The sequence below is a fragment of the Lissotriton vulgaris genome, chromosome 1_1, assembly GCF_964263255.1.
Source record: "Lissotriton vulgaris chromosome 1_1, aLisVul1.2, whole genome shotgun sequence".
Taxonomy (NCBI): Eukaryota; Metazoa; Chordata; class Amphibia; order Caudata; family Salamandridae; genus Lissotriton; species Lissotriton vulgaris.
The window spans coordinates 231,615,334-231,636,342 of NC_141685.1; the positions used below are offsets into that span (position 1 = coordinate 231,615,334).

At 39.2% G+C, this 21,009-nt stretch overlaps 24 non-coding genes across 24 annotated transcripts; all 24 read right to left on the reverse strand.

The window, feature by feature from the left end:
* Positions 1–708: 708 nt before the first annotated feature.
* TRNAK-CUU (transfer RNA lysine (anticodon CUU)) lies at positions 709–781 on the reverse strand. Its single transcript has one exon. It is a non-coding gene; the product is annotated as a tRNA-Lys (tRNA).
* Positions 782–1,547: 766 nt separating this feature from the next.
* TRNAK-CUU (transfer RNA lysine (anticodon CUU)) lies at positions 1,548–1,620 on the reverse strand. The gene has a single exon. It is a non-coding gene; the product is annotated as a tRNA-Lys (tRNA).
* A 1,212-nt stretch (positions 1,621–2,832) lies between these two features.
* Positions 2,833–2,905, reverse strand: TRNAK-CUU (transfer RNA lysine (anticodon CUU)). The gene has a single exon. It is a non-coding gene; the product is annotated as a tRNA-Lys (tRNA).
* Positions 2,906–3,257: 352 nt separating this feature from the next.
* TRNAA-AGC (transfer RNA alanine (anticodon AGC)) lies at positions 3,258–3,330 on the reverse strand. Its single transcript has one exon. It is a non-coding gene; the product is annotated as a tRNA-Ala (tRNA).
* A 342-nt stretch (positions 3,331–3,672) lies between these two features.
* On the reverse strand, positions 3,673–3,745 carry TRNAK-CUU (transfer RNA lysine (anticodon CUU)). The gene has a single exon. It is a non-coding gene; the product is annotated as a tRNA-Lys (tRNA).
* A 766-nt stretch (positions 3,746–4,511) lies between these two features.
* On the reverse strand, positions 4,512–4,584 carry TRNAK-CUU (transfer RNA lysine (anticodon CUU)). Its single transcript has one exon. It is a non-coding gene; the product is annotated as a tRNA-Lys (tRNA).
* A 1,212-nt stretch (positions 4,585–5,796) lies between these two features.
* TRNAK-CUU (transfer RNA lysine (anticodon CUU)) lies at positions 5,797–5,869 on the reverse strand. Its single transcript has one exon. It is a non-coding gene; the product is annotated as a tRNA-Lys (tRNA).
* A 352-nt stretch (positions 5,870–6,221) lies between these two features.
* TRNAA-AGC (transfer RNA alanine (anticodon AGC)) lies at positions 6,222–6,294 on the reverse strand. The gene has a single exon. It is a non-coding gene; the product is annotated as a tRNA-Ala (tRNA).
* A 342-nt stretch (positions 6,295–6,636) lies between these two features.
* TRNAK-CUU (transfer RNA lysine (anticodon CUU)) lies at positions 6,637–6,709 on the reverse strand. Its single transcript has one exon. It is a non-coding gene; the product is annotated as a tRNA-Lys (tRNA).
* Positions 6,710–7,477: 768 nt separating this feature from the next.
* TRNAK-CUU (transfer RNA lysine (anticodon CUU)) lies at positions 7,478–7,550 on the reverse strand. The gene has a single exon. It is a non-coding gene; the product is annotated as a tRNA-Lys (tRNA).
* A 989-nt stretch (positions 7,551–8,539) lies between these two features.
* TRNAK-CUU (transfer RNA lysine (anticodon CUU)) lies at positions 8,540–8,612 on the reverse strand. The gene has a single exon. It is a non-coding gene; the product is annotated as a tRNA-Lys (tRNA).
* Positions 8,613–9,378: 766 nt separating this feature from the next.
* On the reverse strand, positions 9,379–9,451 carry TRNAK-CUU (transfer RNA lysine (anticodon CUU)). Its single transcript has one exon. It is a non-coding gene; the product is annotated as a tRNA-Lys (tRNA).
* Positions 9,452–10,663: 1,212 nt separating this feature from the next.
* TRNAK-CUU (transfer RNA lysine (anticodon CUU)) lies at positions 10,664–10,736 on the reverse strand. The gene has a single exon. It is a non-coding gene; the product is annotated as a tRNA-Lys (tRNA).
* Positions 10,737–11,503: 767 nt separating this feature from the next.
* Positions 11,504–11,576, reverse strand: TRNAK-CUU (transfer RNA lysine (anticodon CUU)). The gene has a single exon. It is a non-coding gene; the product is annotated as a tRNA-Lys (tRNA).
* A 768-nt stretch (positions 11,577–12,344) lies between these two features.
* TRNAK-CUU (transfer RNA lysine (anticodon CUU)) lies at positions 12,345–12,417 on the reverse strand. The gene has a single exon. It is a non-coding gene; the product is annotated as a tRNA-Lys (tRNA).
* Positions 12,418–14,041: 1,624 nt separating this feature from the next.
* TRNAA-AGC (transfer RNA alanine (anticodon AGC)) lies at positions 14,042–14,114 on the reverse strand. The gene has a single exon. It is a non-coding gene; the product is annotated as a tRNA-Ala (tRNA).
* Positions 14,115–14,456: 342 nt separating this feature from the next.
* Positions 14,457–14,529, reverse strand: TRNAK-CUU (transfer RNA lysine (anticodon CUU)). The gene has a single exon. It is a non-coding gene; the product is annotated as a tRNA-Lys (tRNA).
* A 989-nt stretch (positions 14,530–15,518) lies between these two features.
* Positions 15,519–15,591, reverse strand: TRNAK-CUU (transfer RNA lysine (anticodon CUU)). The gene has a single exon. It is a non-coding gene; the product is annotated as a tRNA-Lys (tRNA).
* A 352-nt stretch (positions 15,592–15,943) lies between these two features.
* On the reverse strand, positions 15,944–16,016 carry TRNAA-AGC (transfer RNA alanine (anticodon AGC)). Its single transcript has one exon. It is a non-coding gene; the product is annotated as a tRNA-Ala (tRNA).
* Positions 16,017–17,420: 1,404 nt separating this feature from the next.
* Positions 17,421–17,493, reverse strand: TRNAK-CUU (transfer RNA lysine (anticodon CUU)). The gene has a single exon. It is a non-coding gene; the product is annotated as a tRNA-Lys (tRNA).
* Positions 17,494–18,260: 767 nt separating this feature from the next.
* TRNAK-CUU (transfer RNA lysine (anticodon CUU)) lies at positions 18,261–18,333 on the reverse strand. Its single transcript has one exon. It is a non-coding gene; the product is annotated as a tRNA-Lys (tRNA).
* A 1,212-nt stretch (positions 18,334–19,545) lies between these two features.
* On the reverse strand, positions 19,546–19,618 carry TRNAK-CUU (transfer RNA lysine (anticodon CUU)). Its single transcript has one exon. It is a non-coding gene; the product is annotated as a tRNA-Lys (tRNA).
* Positions 19,619–19,970: 352 nt separating this feature from the next.
* On the reverse strand, positions 19,971–20,043 carry TRNAA-AGC (transfer RNA alanine (anticodon AGC)). Its single transcript has one exon. It is a non-coding gene; the product is annotated as a tRNA-Ala (tRNA).
* Positions 20,044–20,811: 768 nt separating this feature from the next.
* On the reverse strand, positions 20,812–20,884 carry TRNAA-AGC (transfer RNA alanine (anticodon AGC)). The gene has a single exon. It is a non-coding gene; the product is annotated as a tRNA-Ala (tRNA).
* Between the last annotated feature and the right edge of the window lie 125 nt (positions 20,885–21,009).

The following is a 21,009-nucleotide window of genomic DNA, read 5'->3' on the forward strand; positions in this document are numbered from 1 at the left end:
TATTCCTCTACTCTTGTTTTGCAAGGAAAGCCAGATTTATACATCCTTCAGAGGACAGAGTGTCAAAAAAAATAAGAGAAAATGAAAACGGAAGTTGCGAGAACTTCATTTTGAGATTGCATAAGAATTCAAATTCCTCTCACATGCTATAGAATACCTGAACCCTTTTGATTAAACCACTTTAGTTGTTATAATGAGACCATATTTGAAAGCCATCTGTGATTTTTCTGTTCTTACTCCGCAATGACCTTGGCAATGACAAGTTAAAAATAAAATGTATGCAAATTTTATAATGGAGAATGGGGGCATCGATCCCGCTACCTCTCGCATGCTAAGCGAGCGCTCTACCATTTGAGCTAATCCCCCTGTGTGTTTAATCTGCATAACATGAAAAAAGTAACCTTACTGCCTTCCACACTTTATTTGAAGTCCAATTGCCCATAACAGTGTTAAGTTCACTCCTAACTTATGCCTTACCTCCACTTGTGGGATGTTTTACAGTTCAGGTTGGCCTGTTTACTACTCGAATATGAGTGATATTGCGGTGTGTTCATCTAGACTCATACCCTAGCTAATCTTGAAGTTAAATTTCCCACCAATGAGAAACCAAGGGAGATACCATTTTTGATAGTTATTGCATGTCTAATGCAAGAATATTCACCAGATTATGAGAGTCAATGCAATAATCCAGCAAAAATTACTCATTTTCGCCCAACGTGGGGCTCGAACCCACGACCCTGAGATTAAGAGTCTCATGCTCTACCGACTGAGCTAGCCGGGCTCCCTCCTTAAGACAGTATGCAGACCAATCCCTTTTTGTGAAGAAAATCAAATCCTGGATATTCCTCTACTCTTGTTTTGCAAGGAAAGCCAGATTTATACATCCTTCAGAGGACAGAGTGTCAAAAAAAATAAGAGAAAATGAAAACGGAAGTTGTGAGAACTTCATTTTGAGATTGCATAAGAATTCAAATTCCTCTCATATGCTATAGAATACCTGAACCCTTTTGATTAAACCACTTTAGTTGTTATAATGAGACCATATTTGAAAGCCATCTGTGATTTTTCTGTTCTTACTCTGCAATGACCTTGGCAATGACAAGTTAAAAATAAAATGTATGCAAATTTTATAATGGAGAATGCGGGCATTGATCCCGCTACCTCTCACATGCTAAGCGAGCGCTCTACCATTTGAGCTAATTCCCCTGTGTGTTTAATCTGCATAACATGAAAAAAGTAACCTTACTGCCTTCCACACTTTATTTGAAGTCCAATTGCCCATAACAGTGTTCAGTTCACTCCTAACTTATGCCTTACCTTCACTTATGGGATGTTTTACAGTTCAGGTTGGCCTGTTTACTTCTCGAATATGAGTGATATTGTGGTGTGTTCATCTAGACTCATACCCTACCTAATCTTGAAGTTAAATTCCCACCAATGAGAAACCAAGAGAGATACCATTTTTGATAGTTATTGCATGTCTAATGCAAGAATATTCACCAGATTATGAGAGTCAATGCAATAATCCAGCAAAAATTACTCATTTTCGCCCAACGTGGGGCTCGAACCCACGACCCTGAGATTAAGAGTCTCATGCTCTACCGACTGAGCTAGCCGGGCTCCCACTTCAAGATAGTATGCAGACTAATCATTTTTTATGAAGGAAATCAATTCCTGGACAATTTTTGGGAGTTATTGCATGTCTAATGCAAGATTAATCTCCATATTATGAGAGTCAATGCAATATTCAGGCAAAAATTACTCGTTTTTGCCCAACGTGGGGCTCGAACCCACGACCCTGAGATTAAGAGTCTCATGCTCTACCGACTGAGCTAGCCGGGTTCCCTCCTTAAGACAGTATGCAGACCAATCCCTTTTTGTGAAGTAAAATGAAATCCTGGATATTCCTCTACTCTTGTTTTGCAAGGAAAGCCAGATTTATACATCCTTCAGAGGAAAGAGTGTCAAAAAAAATAAGAGAAAATGAAAATGGAAGTTGTGAGAACTTCATTTTGAGATTGCATAAGAATTCAAATTCCTCTCACATGCTAAAGAATACCTGAACCCTTTTGATTAAACCACTTTAGTTGTTATAATGAGACCATATTTGAAAGCCATCTGTGATTTTTCTGTTCTTACTCTGCAATGACCTTGGCAATGACAAGTTAAAAATAAAATGTATGCAAATTTTATAATGGAGAATGCGGGCATCGATCCCGCTACTTCTCGCATGCTAAGCAAGCGCTCTACCATTTGAGCTAATTCCCCTGTGTGTTTAATCTGCATAACATGAAAAAAGTAACCTCACTGCCTTCCACACTTTATTTGAAGTCCAATTGCCCATAACAGTGTTCAGTTCACTCCTAACTTATGCCTTACCTTCACTTATGGGATGTTTTACAGTTCAGGTTGGCCTGTTTACTACTCGAATATGAGTGATATTGCGGCGTGTTCATCTAGACTCATACCCTAGCTAATCTTGAAGTTAAATTTCCCACCAATGAGAAACCAAGGGAGATACCATTTTTGATAGTTATTGCATGTCTAATGCAAGAATATTCACGAGATTATGAGAGTCAATGCAATAATCCAGCAAAAATTACTCATTTTCGCCTAACGTGGGGCTCAAACCCACAACCCTGAGATTAAGAGTCTCATGCTCTACTGACTAAGCTAGCCGGGCTCCCACTTCAAGATGGTATGCAGACTAATCATTTTTTATGAAGGAAATCCATTCCTGGACAATTTTTGGGAGTTATTGCAGGTCTAATGCAAGATTAATCTCCATATTATGAGAGTCAATGCAATATTCAGGCAAAAATTACTCGTTTTCGCCCAACGTGGGGCTCGAACCCACGACCCTGAGATTAAGAGTCTCATGCTCTACCGACTGAGCTAGCCGGGCTCCCTCCTTAAGACAGTATGCAGACCAATCCCTTTTTGTGAAGAAAATCAAATCCTGGATATTCCTCTACTCCTGTTTTGCAAGGAAAGCCAGATTTATACATCCTTCAGAGGACAGAGTGTCAAAAAAAGTAAGAGAAAATGAAAATGGAAGTTGTGAGAACTTCATTTTGAGATTGCATAAGAATTCAAATTCCTCTCACATGCTAAAGAATACCTGAACCCTTTTGATTAAACCACTTTAGTTGTTATAATGAGACCATATTTGAAAGCCATCTGTGATTTTTCTGTTCTTACTCCGCAATGACCTTGGCAATGACAAGTTAAAAATAAAATGTATGCAAATTTTATAATGGAGAATGCGGGCATCGATCCCGCTACCTCTCGCATGCTAAGCGAGCGCTCTACCATTTGAGCTAATTCCCCTGTGTGTTTAATCTGCATAACATGAAAAAAGTAACCTTACTGCCTTCCACACTTTATTTGAAGTCCAATTGCCCATAACAGTGTTAAGTTCACTCCTAACTTATGCCTTACCTCCACTTGTGGGATGTTTTACAGTTCAGGTTGGCCTGTTTACTACTCGAATATGAGTGATATTGCGGCGTGTTCATCTAGACTCATACCCTAGCTAATCTTGAAGTTAAATTTCCCACCAATGAGAAACCAAGGGAGATACCATTTTTGATAGTTATTGCATGTCTAATGCAAGAATATTCACCAGATTATGAGAGTCAATGCAATAATCCAGCAAAAATTACTCATTTTCGCCCAACGTGGGGCTCGAACCCACGACCCTGAGATTAAGAGTCTCATGCTCTACCGACTGAGCTAGCCGGGCTCCCTCCTTAAGACATTATGCAGACCAATCCCTTTTTGTGAAGAAAATCAAATCCTGGATATTCCTCTACTCTTGTTTTGCAAGGAAAGCCAGATTTATACATCCTTCAGAGGACAGAGTGTCAAAAAAAATAAGAGAAAATGAAAACGGAAGTTGTGAGAACTTCATTTTGAGATTGCATAAGAATTCAAATTCCTCTCACATGCTATAGAATACCTGAACCCTTTTGATTAAACCACTTTAGTTGTTATAATGAGACCATATTTGAAAGCCATCTGTGATTTTTCTGTTCTTACTCTGCAATGACCTTGGCAATGACAAGTTAAAAATAAAATGTATGCAAATTTTATAATGGAGAATGCGGGCATTGATCCCGCTACCTCTCACATGCTAAGCGAGCGCTCTACCATTTGAGCTAATTCCCCTGTGTGTTTAATCTGCATAACATGAAAAAAGTAACCTTACTGCCTTCCACACTTTATTTGAAGTCCAATTGCCCATAACAGTGTTCAGTTCACTCCTAACTTATGCCTTACCTTCACTTATGGGATGTTTTACAGTTCAGGTTGGCCTGTTTACTTCTCGAATATGAGTGATATTGTGGTGTGTTCATCTAGACTCATACCCTACCTAATCTTGAAGTTAAATTCCCACCAATGAGAAACCAAGAGAGATACCATTTTTGATAGTTATTGCATGTCTAATGCAAGAATATTCACCAGATTATGAGAGTCAATGCAATAATCCAGCAAAAATTACTCATTTTCGCCCAACGTGGGGCTCGAACCCACGACCCTGAGATTAAGAGTCTCATGCTCTACCGACTGAGCTAGCCGGGCTCCCACTTCAAGATAGTATGCAGACTAATCATTTTTTATGAAGGAAATCAATTCCTGGACAATTTTTGGGAGTTATTGCATGTCTAATGCAAGATTAATCTCCATATTATGAGAGTCAATGCAATATTCAGGCAAAAATTACTCGTTTTTGCCCAACGTGGGGCTCGAACCCACGACCCTGAGATTAAGAGTCTCATGCTCTACCGACTGAGCTAGCCGGGTTCCCTCCTTAAGACAGTATGCAGACCAATCCCTTTTTGTGAAGTAAAATCAAATCCTGGATATTCCTCTACTCTTGTTTTGCAAGGAAAGCCAGATTTATACATCCTTCAGAGGAAAGAGTGTCAAAAAAAATAAGAGAAAATGAAAATGGAAGTTTTGAGAACTTCATTTTGAGATTGCATAAGAATTCAAATTCCTCTCACATGCTAAAGAATACCTGAACCCTTTTGATTAAACCACTTTAGTTGTTATAATGAGACCATATTTGAAAGCCATCTGTGATTTTTCTGTTCTTACTCTGCAATGACCTTGGCAATGACAAGTTAAAAATAAAATGTATGCAAATTTTATAATGGAGAATGCGGGCATCGATCCCGCTACTTCTCGCATGCTAAGCAAGCGCTCTACCATTTGAGCTAATTCCCCTGTGTGTTTAATCTGCATAACATGAAAAAAGTAACCTCACTGCCTTCCACACTTTATTTGAAGTCCAATTGCCCATAACAGTGTTCAGTTCACTCCTAACTTATGCCTTACCTTCACTTATGGGATGTTTTACAGTTCAGGTTGGCCTGTTTACTACTCGAATATGAGTGATATTGTGGTGTGTTCATCTAGACTCATACCCTAGCTAATCTTGAAGTTAAATTTCCCACCAATGAGAAACCAAGGGAGATACCATTTTTGATAGTTATTGCATGTCTAATGCAAGAATATTCACGAGATTATGAGAGTCAATGCAATAATCCAGCAAAAATTACTCATTTTCGCCTAACGTGGGGCTCAAACCCACAACCCTGAGATTAAGAGTCTCATGCTCTACTGACTAAGCTAGCCGGGCTCCCACTTCAAGATGGTATGCAGACTAATCATTTTTTATGAAGGAAATCCATTCCTGGACAATTTTTGGGAGTTATTGCAGGTCTAATGCAAGATTAATCTCCATATTATGAGAGTCAATGCAATATTCAGGCAAAAATTACTCGTTTTCGCCCAACGTGGGGCTCGAACCCACGACCCTGAGATTAAGAGTCTCATGCTCTACCGACTGAGCTAGCCGGGCTCCCTCCTTAAGACAGTATGCAGACCAATCCCTTTTTGTGAAGAAAATCAAATCCTGGATATTCCTCTACTCCTGTTTTGCAAGGAAAGCCAGATTTATACATCCTTCAGAGGACAGAGTGTCAAAAAAAGTAAGAGAAAATGAAAATGGAAGTTGTGAGAACTTCATTTTGAGATTGCATAAGAATTCAAATTCCTCTCACATGCTAAAGAATACCTGAACCCTTTTGATTAAACCACTTTAGTTGTTATAATGAGACCATATTTGAAAGCCATCTGTGATTTTTCTGTTCTTACTCCGCAATGACCTTGGCAATGACAAGTTAAAAATAAAATGTATGCAAATTTTATAATGGAGAATGCGGGCATCGATCCCGCTACCTCTCGCATGCTAAGCGAGCGCTCTACCATTTGAGCTAATTCCCCTGTGTGTTTAATCTGCATAACATGAAAAAAGTAACCTTACTGCCTTCCACACTTTATTTGAAGTCCAATTGCCCATAACAGTGTTAAGTTCACTCCTAACTTATGCCTTACCTCCACTTGTGGGATGTTTTACAGTTCAGGTTGGCCTGTTTACTACTCGAATATGAGTGATATTGCGGCGTGTTCATCTAGACTCATACCCTAGCTAATCTTGAAGTTAAATTTCCCACCAATGAGAAACCAAGGGAGATACCATTTTTGATAGTTATTGCATGTCTAATGCAAGAATATTCACCAGATTATGAGAGTCAATGCAATAATCCAGCAAAAATTACTCATTTTCGCCCAACGTGGGGCTCGAACCCACGACCCTGAGATTAAGAGTCTCATGCTCTACCGACTGAGCTAGCCGGGCTCCCTCCTTAAGACAGTATGCAGACCAATCCCTTTTTGTGAAGAAAATCAAATCCTGGATATTCCTCTACTCTTGTTTTGTAAGGAAAGCCAGATTTATACATCCTTCAGAGGACAGAGTGTCAAAAAAAAGTAAGAGAAAATGAAAATGGAAGTTGTGAGAACTTCATTTTGAGATTGCATAAGAATTCAAATTCCTCTCACATGCTAAAGAATACCTGAACCCTTTTGATTAAACCACTTTAGTTGTTATAATGAGACCATATTTGAAAGCCATCTGTGATTTTTCTGTTCTTACTCTGCAATGACCTTGGCAATGACAAGTTAAAAATAAAATGTATGCAAATTTTATAATGGAGAATGCGGGCATCGATCCCGCTACCTCTCGCATGCTAAGCGAGCGCTCTAGCATTTGAGCTAATTCCCCTGTGTGTTTAATCTGCATAACATGAAAAAAGTAACCTTACTGCCTTCCACACTTTATTTGAAGTCCAATTGCCCATAACAGTGTTAAGTTCACTCCTAACTTATGCCTTACCTCCACTTGTGGGATGTTTTACAGTTCAGGTTGGCCTGTTTACTACTCGAATATGAGTGATATTGCGGTGTGTTCATCTAGACTCATACCCTAGCTAATCTTGAAGTTAAATTTCCCACCAATGAGAAACCAAGGGAGATACCATTTTTGATAGTTATTGCATGTCTAATGCAAGAATATTCACCAGATTATGAGAGTCAATGCAATAATCCAGCAAAAATTACTCATTTTCGCCCAACGTGGGGCTCGAACCCACGACCCTGAGATTAAGAGTCTCATGCTCTACCGACTGAGCTAGCCGGGCTCCCACTTCAAGATGGTATGCAGACTAATTATTTTTTATGAAGGAAATCCATTCCTGGACAATTTTTGGGAGTTATTGCAGGTCTAATGCAAGATTAATCTCCATATTATGAGAGTCAATGCAATATTCAGGCAAAAATTATTCGTTTTTGCCCAACGTGGGGCTCGAACCCACGACCCTGAGATTAAGAGTCTCATGCTCTACCGACTGAGCTAGCCGGGTTCCCTCCTTAAGACAGTATGCAGACCAATCCCTTTTTGTGAAGTAAAATGAAATCCTGGATATTCCTCTACTCTTGTTTTGCAAGGAAAGCCAGATTTATACATCCTTCAGAGGAAAGAGTGTCAAAAAAATAAGAGAAAATGAAAATGGAAGTTGTGAGAACTTCATTTTGAGATTGCATAAGAATTCAAATTCCTCTCACATGCTAAAGAATACCTGAACCCTTTTGATTAAACCACTTTAGTTGTTATAATGAGACCATATTTGAAAGCCATCTGTGATTTTTCTGTTCTTACTCTGCAATGACCTTGGCAATGACAAGTTAAAAATAAAATGTATGCAAATGTTATAATGGAGAATGCGGGCATCGATCCCGCTACTTCTCGCATGCTAAGCAAGCGCTCTACCATTTGAGCTAATTCCCCTGTGTGTTTAATCTGCATAACATGAAAAAAGTAACCTTACTGCCTTCCACACTTTATTTGAAGTCCAATTGCCCATAACAGTGTTAAGTTCACTCCTAACTTATGCCTTACCTCCACTTGTGGGATGTTTTACAGTTCAGGTTGGCCTGTTTACTACTCGAATATGAGTGATATTGCGGTGTGTTCATCTAGACTCATACCCTACCTAATCTTGAAGTTAAATTTCCCACCAATGAGAAACCAAGGGAGATACCATTTTTGATAGTTATTGCATGTCTAATGCAAGAATATTCACCAGATTATGAGAGTCAATGCAATAATCCAGCAAAAATTACTCATTTTCGCCCAACGTGGGGCTCGAACCCACGACCCTGAGATTAAGAGTCTCATGCTCTACCGACTGAGCTAGCCGGGCTCCCTCCTTAAGACAGTATGCAGACCAATCCCTTTTTGTGAAGAAAATCAAATCCTGGATATTCCTCTACTCTTGTTTTGCAAGGAAAGCCAGATTTATACATCCTTCAGAGGACAGAGTGTCAAAAAAAATAAGAGAAAATGAAAACGGAAGTTGTGAGAACTTCATTTTGAGATTGCATAAGAATTCAAATTCCTCTCACATGCTATAGAATACCTGAACCCTTTTGATTAAACCACTTTAGTTGTTATAATGAGACCATATTTGAAAGCCATCTGTGATTTTTCTGTTCTTACTCTGCAATGACCTTGGCAATGACAAGTTAAAAATAAAATGTATGCAAATTTTATAATGGAGAATGTGGGCATTGATCCCGCTACCTCTCACATGCTAAGCGAGCGCTCTACCATTTGAGCTAATTCCCCTGTGTGTTTAATCTGCATAACATGAAAAAAGTAACCTTACTGCCTTCCACACTTTATTTGAAGTCCAATTGCCCATAACAGTGTTCAGTTCACTCCTAACTTATGCCTTACCTTCACTTATGGGATGTTTTACAGTTCAGGTTGGCCTGTTTACTTCTCGAATATGAGTGATATTGTGGTGTGTTCATCTAGACTCATACCCTACCTAATCTTGAAGTTAAATTCCCACCAATGAGAAACCAAGAGAGATACCATTTTTGATAGTTATTGCATGTCTAATGCAAGAATATTCACCAGATTATGAGAGTCAATGCAATAATCCAGCAAAAATTACTCATTTTCGCCCAACGTGGGGCTCGAACCCACGACCCTGAGATTAAGAGTCTCATGCTCTACCGACTGAGCTAGCCGGGCTCCCACTTCAAGATAGTATGCAGACTAATCATTTTTTATGAAGGAAATCAATTCCTGGACAATTTTTGGGAGTTATTGCATGTCTAATGCAAGATTAATCTCCATATTATGAGAGTCAATGCAATATTCAGGCAAAAATTACTCGTTTTTGCCCAACGTGGGGCTCGAACCCACGACCCTGAGATTAAGAGTCTCATGCTCTACCGACTGAGCTAGCCGGGTTCCCTCCTTAAGACAGTATGCAGACCAATCCCTTTTTGTGAAGTAAAATCAAATCCTGGATATTCCTCTACTCTTGTTTTGCAAGGAAAGCCAGATTTATACATCCTTCAGAGGAAAGAGTGTCAAAAAAAATAAGAGAAAATGAAAATGGAAGTTGTGAGAACTTCATTTTGAGATTGCATAAGAATTCAAATTCCTCTCACATGCTAAAGAATACCTGAACCCTTTTGATTAAACCACTTTAGTTGTTATAATGAGACCATATTTGAAAGCCATCTGTGATTTTTCTGTTCTTACTCTGCAATGACCTTGGCAATGACAAGTTAAAAATAAAATGTATGCAAATTTTATAATGGAGAATGCGGGCATCGATCCCGCTACTTCTCGCATGCTAAGCAAGCGCTCTACCATTTGAGCTAATTCCCCTGTGTGTTTAATCTGCATAACATGAAAAAAGTAACCTCACTGCCTTCCACACTTTATTTGAAGTCCAATTGCCCATAACAGTGTTCAGTTCACTCCTAACTTATGCCTTACCTTCACTTATGGGATGTTTTACAGTTCAGGTTGGCCTGTTTACTACTCGAATATGAGTGATATTGTGGTGTGTTCATCTAGACTCATACCCTAGCTAATCTTGAAGTTAAATTTCCCACCAATGAGAAACCAAGGGAGATACCATTTTTGATAGTTATTGCATGTCTAATGCAAGAATATTCACGAGATTATGAGAGTCAATGCAATAATCCAGCAAAAATTACTCATTTTCGCCTAACGTGGGGCTCAAACCCACAACCCTGAGATTAAGAGTCTCATGCTCTACTGACTAAGCTAGCCGGGCTCCCACTTCAAGATGGTATGCAGACTAATCATTTTTTATGAAGGAAATCCATTCCTGGACAATTTTTGGGAGTTATAGCAGGTCTAATGCAAGATTAATCTCCATATTATGAGAGTCAATGCAATATTCAGGCAAAAATTACTCGTTTTCGCCCAACGTGGGGCTCGAACCCACGACCCTGAGATTAAGAGTCTCATGCTCTACCGACTGAGCTAGCCGGGCTCCCTCCTTAAGACAGTATGCAGACCAATCCCTTTTTGTGAAGAAAATCAAATCCTGGATATTCCTCTACTCCTGTTTTGCAAGGAAAGCCAGATTTATACATCCTTCAGAGGACAGAGTGTCAAAAAAAGTAAGAGAAAATGAAAATGGAAGTTGTGAGAACTTCATTTTGAGATTGCATAAGAATTCAAATTCCTCTCACATGCTAAAGAATACCTGAACCCTTTTGATTAAACCACTTTAGTTGTTATAATGAGACCATATTTGAAAGCCATCTGTGATTTTTCTGTTCTTACTCCGCAATGACCTTGGCAATGACAAGTTAAAAATAAAATGTATGCAAATTTTATAATGGAGAATGGGGGCATCGATCCCGCTACCTCTCGCATGCTAAGCGAGCGCTCTACCATTTGAGCTAATTCCCCTGTGTGTTTAATCTGCATAACATGAAAAAAGTAACCTTACTGCCTTCCACACTTTATTTGAAGTCCAATTGCCCATAACAGTGTTAAGTTCACTCCTAACTTATGCCTTACCTCCACTTGTGGGATGTTTTACAGTTCAGGTTGGCCTGTTTACTACTCGAATATGAGTGATATTGCGGCGTGTTCATCTAGACTCATACCCTAGCTAATCTTGAAGTTAAATTTCCCACCAATGAGAAACCAAGGGAGATACCATTTTTGATAGTTATTGCATGTCTAATGCAAGAATATTCACCAGATTATGAGAGTCAATGCAATAATCCAGCAAAAATTACTCATTTTCGCCCAACGTGGGGCTCGAACCCACGACCCTGAGATTAAGAGTCTCATGCTCTACCGACTGAGCTAGCCGGGCTCCCTCCTTAAGACAGTATGCAGACCAATCCCTTTTTGTGAAGAAAATCAAATCCTGGATATTCCTCTACTCTTGTTTTGTAAGGAAAGCCAGATTTATACATCCTTCAGAGGACAGAGTGTCAAAAAAAAGTAAGAGAAAATGAAAATGGAAGTTGTGAGAACTTCATTTTGAGATTGCATAAGAATTCAAATTCCTCTCACATGCTAAAGAATACCTGAACCCTTTTGATTAAACCACTTTAGTTGTTATAATGAGACCATATTTGAAAGCCATCTGTGATTTTTCTGTTCTTACTCTGCAATGACCTTGGCAATGACAAGTTAAAAATAAAATGTATGCAAATTTTATAATGGAGAATGCGGGCATCGATCCCGCTACCTCTCGCATGCTAAGCGAGCGCTCTAGCATTTGAGCTAATTCCCCTGTGTGTTTAATCTGCATAACATGAAAAAAGTAACCTTACTGCCTTCCACACTTTATTTGAAGTCCAATTGCCCATAACAGTGTTAAGTTCACTCCTAACTTATGCCTTACCTCCACTTGTGGGATGTTTTACAGTTCAGGTTGGCCTGTTTACTACTCGAATATGAGTAATATTGCGGTGTGTTCATCTAGACTCATACCCTAGCTAATCTTGAAGTTAAATTTCCCACCAATGAGAAACCAAGGGAGATACCATTTTTGATAGTTATTGCATGTCTAATGCAAGAATATTCACCAGATTATGAGAGTCAATGCAATAATCCAGCAAAAATTACTCATTTTCGCCCAACGTGGGGCTCGAACCCACGACCCTGAGATTAAGAGTCTCATGCTCTACCGACTGAGCTAGCCGGGCTCCCACTTCAAGATGGTATGCAGACTAATTATTTTTTATGAAGGAAATCCATTCCTGGACAATTTTTGGGAGTTATTGCAGGTCTAATGCAAGATTAATCTCCATATTATGAGAGTCAATGCAATATTCAGGCAAAAATTACTCGTTTTTGCCCAACGTGGGGCTCGAACCCACGACCCTGAGATTAAGAGTCTCATGCTCTACCGACTGAGCTAGCCGGGTTCCCTCCTTAAGACAGTATGCAGACCAATCCCTTTTTGTGAAGTAAAATGAAATCCTGGATATTCCTCTACTCTTGTTTTGCAAGGAAAGCCAGATTTATACATCCTTCAGAGGAAAGAGTGTCAAAAAAAATAAGAGAAAATGAAAATGGAAGTTGTGAGAACTTCATTTTGAGATTGCATAAGAATTCAAATTCCTCTCACATGCTAAAGAATACCTGAACCCTTTTGATTAAACCACTTTAGTTGTTATAATGAGACCATATTTGAAAGCCATCTGTGATTTTTCTGTTCTTACTCTGCAATGACCTTGGCAATGACAAGTTAAAAATAAAATGTATGCAAATGTTATAATGGAGAATGCGGGCATCGATCCCGCTACTTCTCGCATGCTAAGCAAGCGCTCTACCATTTGAGCTAATTCCCCTGTGTGTTTAATCTGCATAACATGAAAAAAGTAACCTCACTGCCTTCCACACTTTATTTGAAGTCCAATTGCCCATAACAGTGTTCAGTTCACTCCTAACTTATGCCTTACCTTCACTTATGGGATGTTTTACAGTTCAGGTTGGCCTGTTTACTACTCGAATATGAGTGATATTGTGGTGTGTTCATCTAGACTCATACCCTAGCTAATCTTGAAGTTAAATTTCCCACCAATGAGAAACCAAGGGAGATACCATTTTTGATAGTTATTGCATGTCTAATGCAAGAATATTCACGAGATTATGAGAGTCAATGCAATAATCCAGCAAAAATTACTCATTTTCGCCTAACCCACAACCCTGAGATTAAGAGTCTCATGCTCTACCGACTGAGCTAGCCGGGCTCCCACTTCAAGATGGTATGCAGACTAATCATTTTTTATGAAGGAAATCCATTCCTGGACAATTTTTGGGAGTTATTGCAGGTCTAATGCAAGATTAATCTCCATATTATGAGAGTCAATGCAATATTCAGGCAAAAATTACTCGTTTTCGCCCAACGTGGGGCTCGAACCCACGACCCTGAGATTAAGAGTATCATGCTCTACCGACTGAGCTAGCCGGGTTCCCTCCTTAAGACAGTATGCAGACCAATCCCTTTTTGTGAAGAAAATCAAATCCTGGATATTCCTCTACTCTTGTTTTGCAAGGAAAGCCAGATTTATACATCCTTCAGAGGACAGAGTGTCAAAAAAAGTAAGAGAAAATGAAAATGGAAGTTGTGAGAACTTCATTTTGAGATTGCATAAGAATTCAAATTCCTCTCACATGCTATAGAATACCTGAACCCTTTTGATTAAACCACTTTAGTTGTTATAATGAGACCATATTTGAAAGCCATCTGTGATTTTTCTGTTCTTACTCTGCAATGACCTTGGCAATGACAAGTTAAAAATAAAATGTATGCAAATTTTATAATGGAGAATGCGGGCATCGATCCCGCTACCTCTCGCATGCTAAGCGAGCGCTCTACCATTTGAGCTAATTCCCCTGTGTGTTTAATCTGCATAACATGAAAAAAGTAACCTTACTGCCTTCCACACTTTATTTGAAGTCCAATTGCCCATAACAGTGTTAAGTTCACTCCTAATTTATGCCTTACCTCCACTTGTGGGATGTTTTACAGTTCAGGTTGGCCTGTTTACTACTCGAATATGAGTGATATTGCGGTGTGTTCATCTAGACTCATACCCTACCTAATCTTGAAGTTAAATTTCCCACCAATGAGAAACCAAGGGAGATACCATTTTTGATAGTTATTGCATGTCTAATGCAAGAATATTCACCAGATTATGAGAGTCAATGCAATAATCCAGCAAAAATTACTCATTTTCGCCCAACGTGGGGCTCGAACCCACGACCCTGAGATTAAGAGTCTCATGCTCTACCGACTGAGCTAGCCGGGCTCCCTCCTTAAGACAGTATGCAGACCAATCCCTTTTTGTGAAGAAAATCAAATCCTGGATATTCCTCTACTCTTGTTTTGCAAGGAAAGCCAGATTTATACATCCTTCAGAGGACAGAGTGTCAAAAAAAATAAGAGAAAATGAAAACGGAAGTTGTGAGAACTTCATTTTGAGATTGCATAAGAATTCAAATTCCTCTCACATGCTATAGAATACCTGAACCCTTTTGATTAAACCACTTTAGTTGTTATAATGAGACCATATTTGAAAGCCATCTGTGATTTTTCTGTTCTTACTCTGCAATGACCTTGGCAATGACAAGTTAAAAATAAAATGTATGCAAATTTTATAATGGAGAATGCGGGCATTGATCCCGCTACCTCTCACATGCTAAGCGAGCGCTCTACCATTTGAGCTAATTCCCCTGTGTGTTTAATCTGCATAACATGAAAAAAGTAACCTCACTGCCTTCCACACTTTATTTGAAGTCCAATTGCCCATAACAGTGTTCAGTTCACTCCTAACTTATGCCTTACCTTCACTTATGGGATGTTTTACAGTTCAGGTTGGCCTGTTTACTTCTCGAATATGAGTGATATTGTGGTGTGTTCATCTAGACTCATACCCTACCTAATCTTGAAGTTAAATTTCCCACCAATGAGAAACCAAGAGAGATACCATTTTTGATAGTTATTGCATGTCTAATGCAAGAATATTCACCAGATTATGAGAGTCAATGCAATAATCCAGCAAAAATTACTCATTTTCGCCTAACGTGGGGCTCAAACCCACAACCCTGAGATTAAGAGTCTCATGCTCTACCGACTGAGCTAGCCGGGCTCCCACTTCAAGATGGTATGCAGACTAATCATTTTTTATGAAGGAAATCCATTCCTGGACAATTTTTGGGAGTTATTGCAGGTCTAATGCAAGATTAATCTCCATATTATGAGAGTCAATGCAATATTCAGGCAAAAATTACTCGTTTTCGCCCAACGTGGGGCTCGAACCCACGACCCTGAGATTAAGAGTCTCATGCTCTACCGACTGAGCTAGCCGGGCTCCCTCCTTAAGACAGTATGCAGACCAATCCCTTTTTGTGAAGAAAATCAAATCCTGGATATTAATCTACTCTTGTTTTGCAAGGAAAGCCAGATTTATACATCCTTCAGAGGACAGAGTGTCAAAAAAAGTGAGAGAAAATGAAAATGGAAGTTGTGAGAACTTCATTTTGAGATTGCATAAGAATTCAAATTCCTCTCACATGCTAAAGAATACCTGAACCCTTTTGATTAAACCACTTTAGTTGTTATAATGAGACCATATTTGAAAGCCATCTGTGATTTTTCTGTTCTTACTCCGCAATGACCTTGGCAATGACAAGTTAAAAATAAAATGTATGCAAATTTTATAATGGAGAATGCGGGCATCGATCCCGCTACCTCTCGCATGCTAAGCGAGCGCTCTACCATTTGAGCTAATTCCCCTGTGTGTTTAATCTGCATAACATGAAAAAAGTAACCTTACTGCCTTCCACACTTTATTTGAAGTCCAATTGCCCATAACAGTGTTAAGTTCACTCCTAACTTATGCCTTACCTCCACTTGTGGGATGTTTTACAGTTCAGGTTGGCCTGTTTACTACTCGAATATGAGTGATATTGCGGTGTGTTCATCTAGACTCATACCCTAGCTAATCTTGAAGTTAAATTTCCCACCAATGAGAAACCAAGGGAGATACCATTTTTGATAGTTATTGCATGTCTAATGCAAGAATATTCACGAGATTATGAGAGTCAATGCAATAATCCAGCAAAAATTACTCATTTTCGCCTAACGTGGGGCTAAAACCCACAACCCTGAGATTAAGAGTCTCATGCTCTACTGACTAAGCTAGCCGGGCTCCCACTTCAAGATGGTATGCAGACTAATCATTTTTTATGAAGGAAATCCATTCCTGGACAATTTTTGGGAGTTATTGCAGGTCTAATGCAAGATTAATCTCCATATTATGAGAGTCAATGCAATATTCAGGCAAAAATTACTCGTTTTCGCCCAACGTGGGGCTCGAACCCACGACACTGAGATTAAGAGTCTCATGCTCTACCGACTGAGCTAGCCGGGCTCCCTCCTTAAGACAGTATGCAGACTAATCCCTTTTTGTGAAGAAAATCAAATCCTGGATATTCCTCTACTCCTGTTTTGCAAGGAAAGCCAGATTTATACATCCTTCAGAGGACAGAGTGTCAAAAAAAGTAAGAGAAAATGAAAATGGAAGTTGTGAGAACTTCATTTTGAGATTGCATAAGAATTCAAATTCCTCTCACATGCTAAAGAATACCTGAACCCTTTTGATTAAACCACTTTAGTTGTTATAATGAGACCATATTTGAAAGCCATCTGTGATTTTTCTGTTCTTACTCCGCAATGACCTTGGCAATGACAAGTTAAAAATAAAATGTATGCAAATTTTATAATGGAGAATGGGGGCATCGATCCCGCTACCTCTCGCATGCTAAGCGAGCGCTCTACCATTTGAGCTAATTCCCCTGTGTGTTTAATCTGCATAACATGAAAAAAGTAACCTTACTGCCTTCCACACTTTATTTGAAGTCCAATTGCCCATAACAGTGTTAAGTTCACTCCTAACTTATGCCTTACCTCCACTTGTGGGATGTTTTACAGTTCAGGTTGGCCTGTTTACTACTCGAATATGAGTGATATTGCGGTGTGTTCATCTAGACTCATACCCTAGCTAATCTTGAAGTTAAATTTCCCACCAATGAGAAACCAAGGGAGATACCATTTTTGATAGTTATTGCATGTCTAATGCAAGAATATTCACCAGATTATGAGAGTCAATGCAATAATCCAGCAAAAATTACTCATTTTCGCCCAACGTGGGGCTCGAACCCACGACCCTGAGATTAAGAGTCTCATGCTCTACCGACTGAGCTAGCCGGGCTCCCTCCTTAAGACAGTATGCAGACCAATCCCTTTTTGTGAAGAAAATCAAATCCTGGATATTCCTCTACTCTTGTTTTGCAAGGAAAGCCAGATTTATACATCCTTCAGAGGACAGAGTGTCAAAAAAAATAAGAGAAAATGAAAACGGAAGTTGCGAGAACTTCATTTTGAGATTGCATAAGAATTCAAATTCCTCTCACATGCTATAGAATACCTGAACCCTTTTGATTAAACCACTTTAGTTGTTATAATGAGACCATATTTGAAAGCCATCTGTGATTTTTCTGTTCTTACTCTGCAATGACCTTGGCAATGACAAGTTAAAAATAAAATGTATGCAAATTTTATAATGGAGAATGCGGGCATCGATCCCGCTACCTCTCCCATGCTAAGCGAGCGCTCTACCATTTGAGCTAATTCCCCTGTGTGTTTAATCTGCATAACATGAAAAAAGTAACCTTACTGCCTTCCACACTTTATTTGAAGTCCAATTGCCCATAACAGTGTTAAGTTCACTCCTAACTTATGCCTTACCTCCACTTGTGGGATGTTTTACAGTTCAGGTTGGCCTGTTTACTACTCGAATATGAGTGATATTGCGGTGTGTTCATCTAGACTCATACCCTAGCTAATCTTGAAGTTAAATTTCCCACCAATGAGAAACCAAGGGAGATACCATTTTTGATAGTTATTGCATGTCTAATGCAAGAATATTCACCAGATTATGAGAGTCAATGCAATAATCCAGCAAAAATTACTCATTTTCGCCCAACGTGGGGCTCGAACCCACGACCCTGAGATTAAGAGTCTCATGCTCTACCGACTGAGCTAGCCGGGCTCCCACTTCAAGATGGTATGCAGACTAATTATTTTTTATGAAGGAAATCCATTCCTGGACAATTTTTGGGAGTTATTGCAGGTCTAATGCAAGATTAATCTCCATATTATGAGAGTCAATGCAATATTCAGGCAAAAATTACTCGTTTTTGCCCAACGTGGGGCTCGAACCCACGACCCTGAGATTAAGAGTCTCATGCTCTACCGACTGAGCTAGCCGGGTTCCCTCCTTAAGACAGTATGCAGACCAATCCCTTTTTGTGAAGTAAAATGAAATCCTGGATATTCCTCTACTCTTGTTTTGCAAGGAAAGCCAGATTTATACATCCTTCAGAGGAAAGAGTGTCAAAAAAAATAAGAGAAAATGAAAATGGAAGTTGTGAGAACTTCATTTTGAGATTGCATAAGAATTCAAATTCCTCTCACATGCTAAAGAATACCTGAACCCTTTTGATTAAACCACTTTAGTTGTTATAATGAGACCATATTTGAAAGCCATCTGTGATTTTTCTGTTCTTACTCTGCAATGACCTTGGCAATGACAAGTTAAAAATAAAATGTATGCAAATTTTATAATGGAGAATGCGGGCATCGATCCCGCTACTTCTCACATGCTAAGCAAGCGCTCTACCATTTGAGCTAATTCCCCTGTGTGTTTAATCTGCATAACATGAAAAAAGTAACCTCACTGCCTTCCACACTTTATTTGAAGTCCAATTGCCCATAACAGTGTTCAGTTCACTCCTAACTTATGCCTTACCTTCACTTATGGGATGTTTTACAGTTCAGGTTGGCCTGTTTACTACTCGAATATGAGTGATATTGTGGTGTGTTCATCTAGACTCATACCCTAGCTAATCTTGAAGTTAAATTTCCCACCAATGAGAAACCAAGGGAGATACCATTTTTGATAGTTATTGCATGTCTAATGCAAGAATATTCACGAGATTATGAGAGTCAATGCAATAATCCAGCAAAAATTACTCATTTTCGCCTAACGTGGGGCTCAAACCCACAACCCTGAGATTAAGAGTCTCATGCTCTACCGACTGAGCTAGCCGGGCTCCCACTTCAAGATGGTATGCAGACTAATCATTTTTTATGAAGGAAATCCATTCCTGGACAATTTTTGGGAGTTATTGCAGGTCTAATGCAAGATTAATCTCCATATTATGAGAGTCAATGCAATATTCAGGCAAAAATTACTCGTTTTCGCCCAACGTGGGGCTCGAACCCACGACCCTGAGATTAAGAGTCTCATGCTCTACCGACTGAGCTAGCCGGGCTCCCTCCTTAAGACAGTATGCAGACCAATCCCTTTTTGTGAAGAAAATCAAATCCTGGATATTCCTCTACTCTTGTTTTGCAAGGAAAGCCAGATTTATACATCCTTCAGAGGACAGAGTGTCAAAAAAAGTAAGAGAAAATGAAAATGGAAGTTGTGAGAACTTCATTTTGAGATTGCATAAGAATTCAAATTCCTCTCACATGCTAAAGAATACCTGAACCCTTTTGATTAAACCACTTTAGTTGTTATAATGAGACCATATTTGAAAGCCATCTGTGATTTTTCTGTTCTTACTCTGCAATGACCTTGGCAATGACAAGTTAAAAATAAAATGTATGCAAATTTTATAATGGAGAATGCGGGCATCGATCCCGCTACCTCTCGCATGCTAAGCGAGCGCTCTACCATTTGAGCTAATTCCCCTGTGTGTTTAATCTGCATAACATGAAAAAAGTAACCTTACTGCCTTCCACACTTTATTTGAAGTCCAATTGCCCATAACAGTGTTAAGTTCACTCCTAACTTATTCCTTACCTCCACTTGTGGGATGTTTTACAGTTCAGGTTGGCCTGTTTACTACTCGAATATGAGTGATATTGCGGTGTGTTCATCTAGACTCATACCCTAGCTAATCTTGAAGTTAAATTTACCACCAATGAGAAACCAAGGGAGATACCATTTTTGATAGTTATTGCATGTCTAATGCAAGAATATTCACCAGATTATGAGAGTCAATGCAATAATCCAGCAAAAATTACTCATTTTCGCCCAACGTGGGGCTCGAACCCACGACCCTGAGATTAAGAGTCTCATGCTGTACCGACTGAGCTAGCCGGGTTCCCTCCTTAAGACAGTATGCAGACCAATCCCTTTTTGTGAAGAAAATCAAATCCTGGATATTCCTCTACTCTTGTTTTGCAAGGAAAGCCAGATTTATACATCCTTCAGAGGACAGAGTGTCAAAAAAAAATAAGAGAAAATGAAAATGGAAGTTGTGAGAACTTCATTTTGAGATTGCATAAGAATTCAAATTCCTCTCACATGCTAAAGAATACCTGAACCCTTTTGATTAAACCACTTTAGTTGTTATAATGAGACCATATTCGAAAGCCATCTGTGATTTTTCTGTTCTTACTCTGCAATGACCTTGGCAATGACAAGTTAAAAATAAAATGTATGCAAATTTTATAATGGAGAATGCGGGCATCGATCCCGCTACCTCTCGCATGCTAAGCGAGCGCTCTACCATTTGAGCTAATTCCCCTGTGTGTTTAATCTGCATAACATGAAAAAAGTAACCTTACTGCCTTCCACACTTTATTTGAAGTCCAATTGCCCATAACAGTGTTAAGTTCACTCCTAACTTATGCCTTACCTCCACTTATGGGA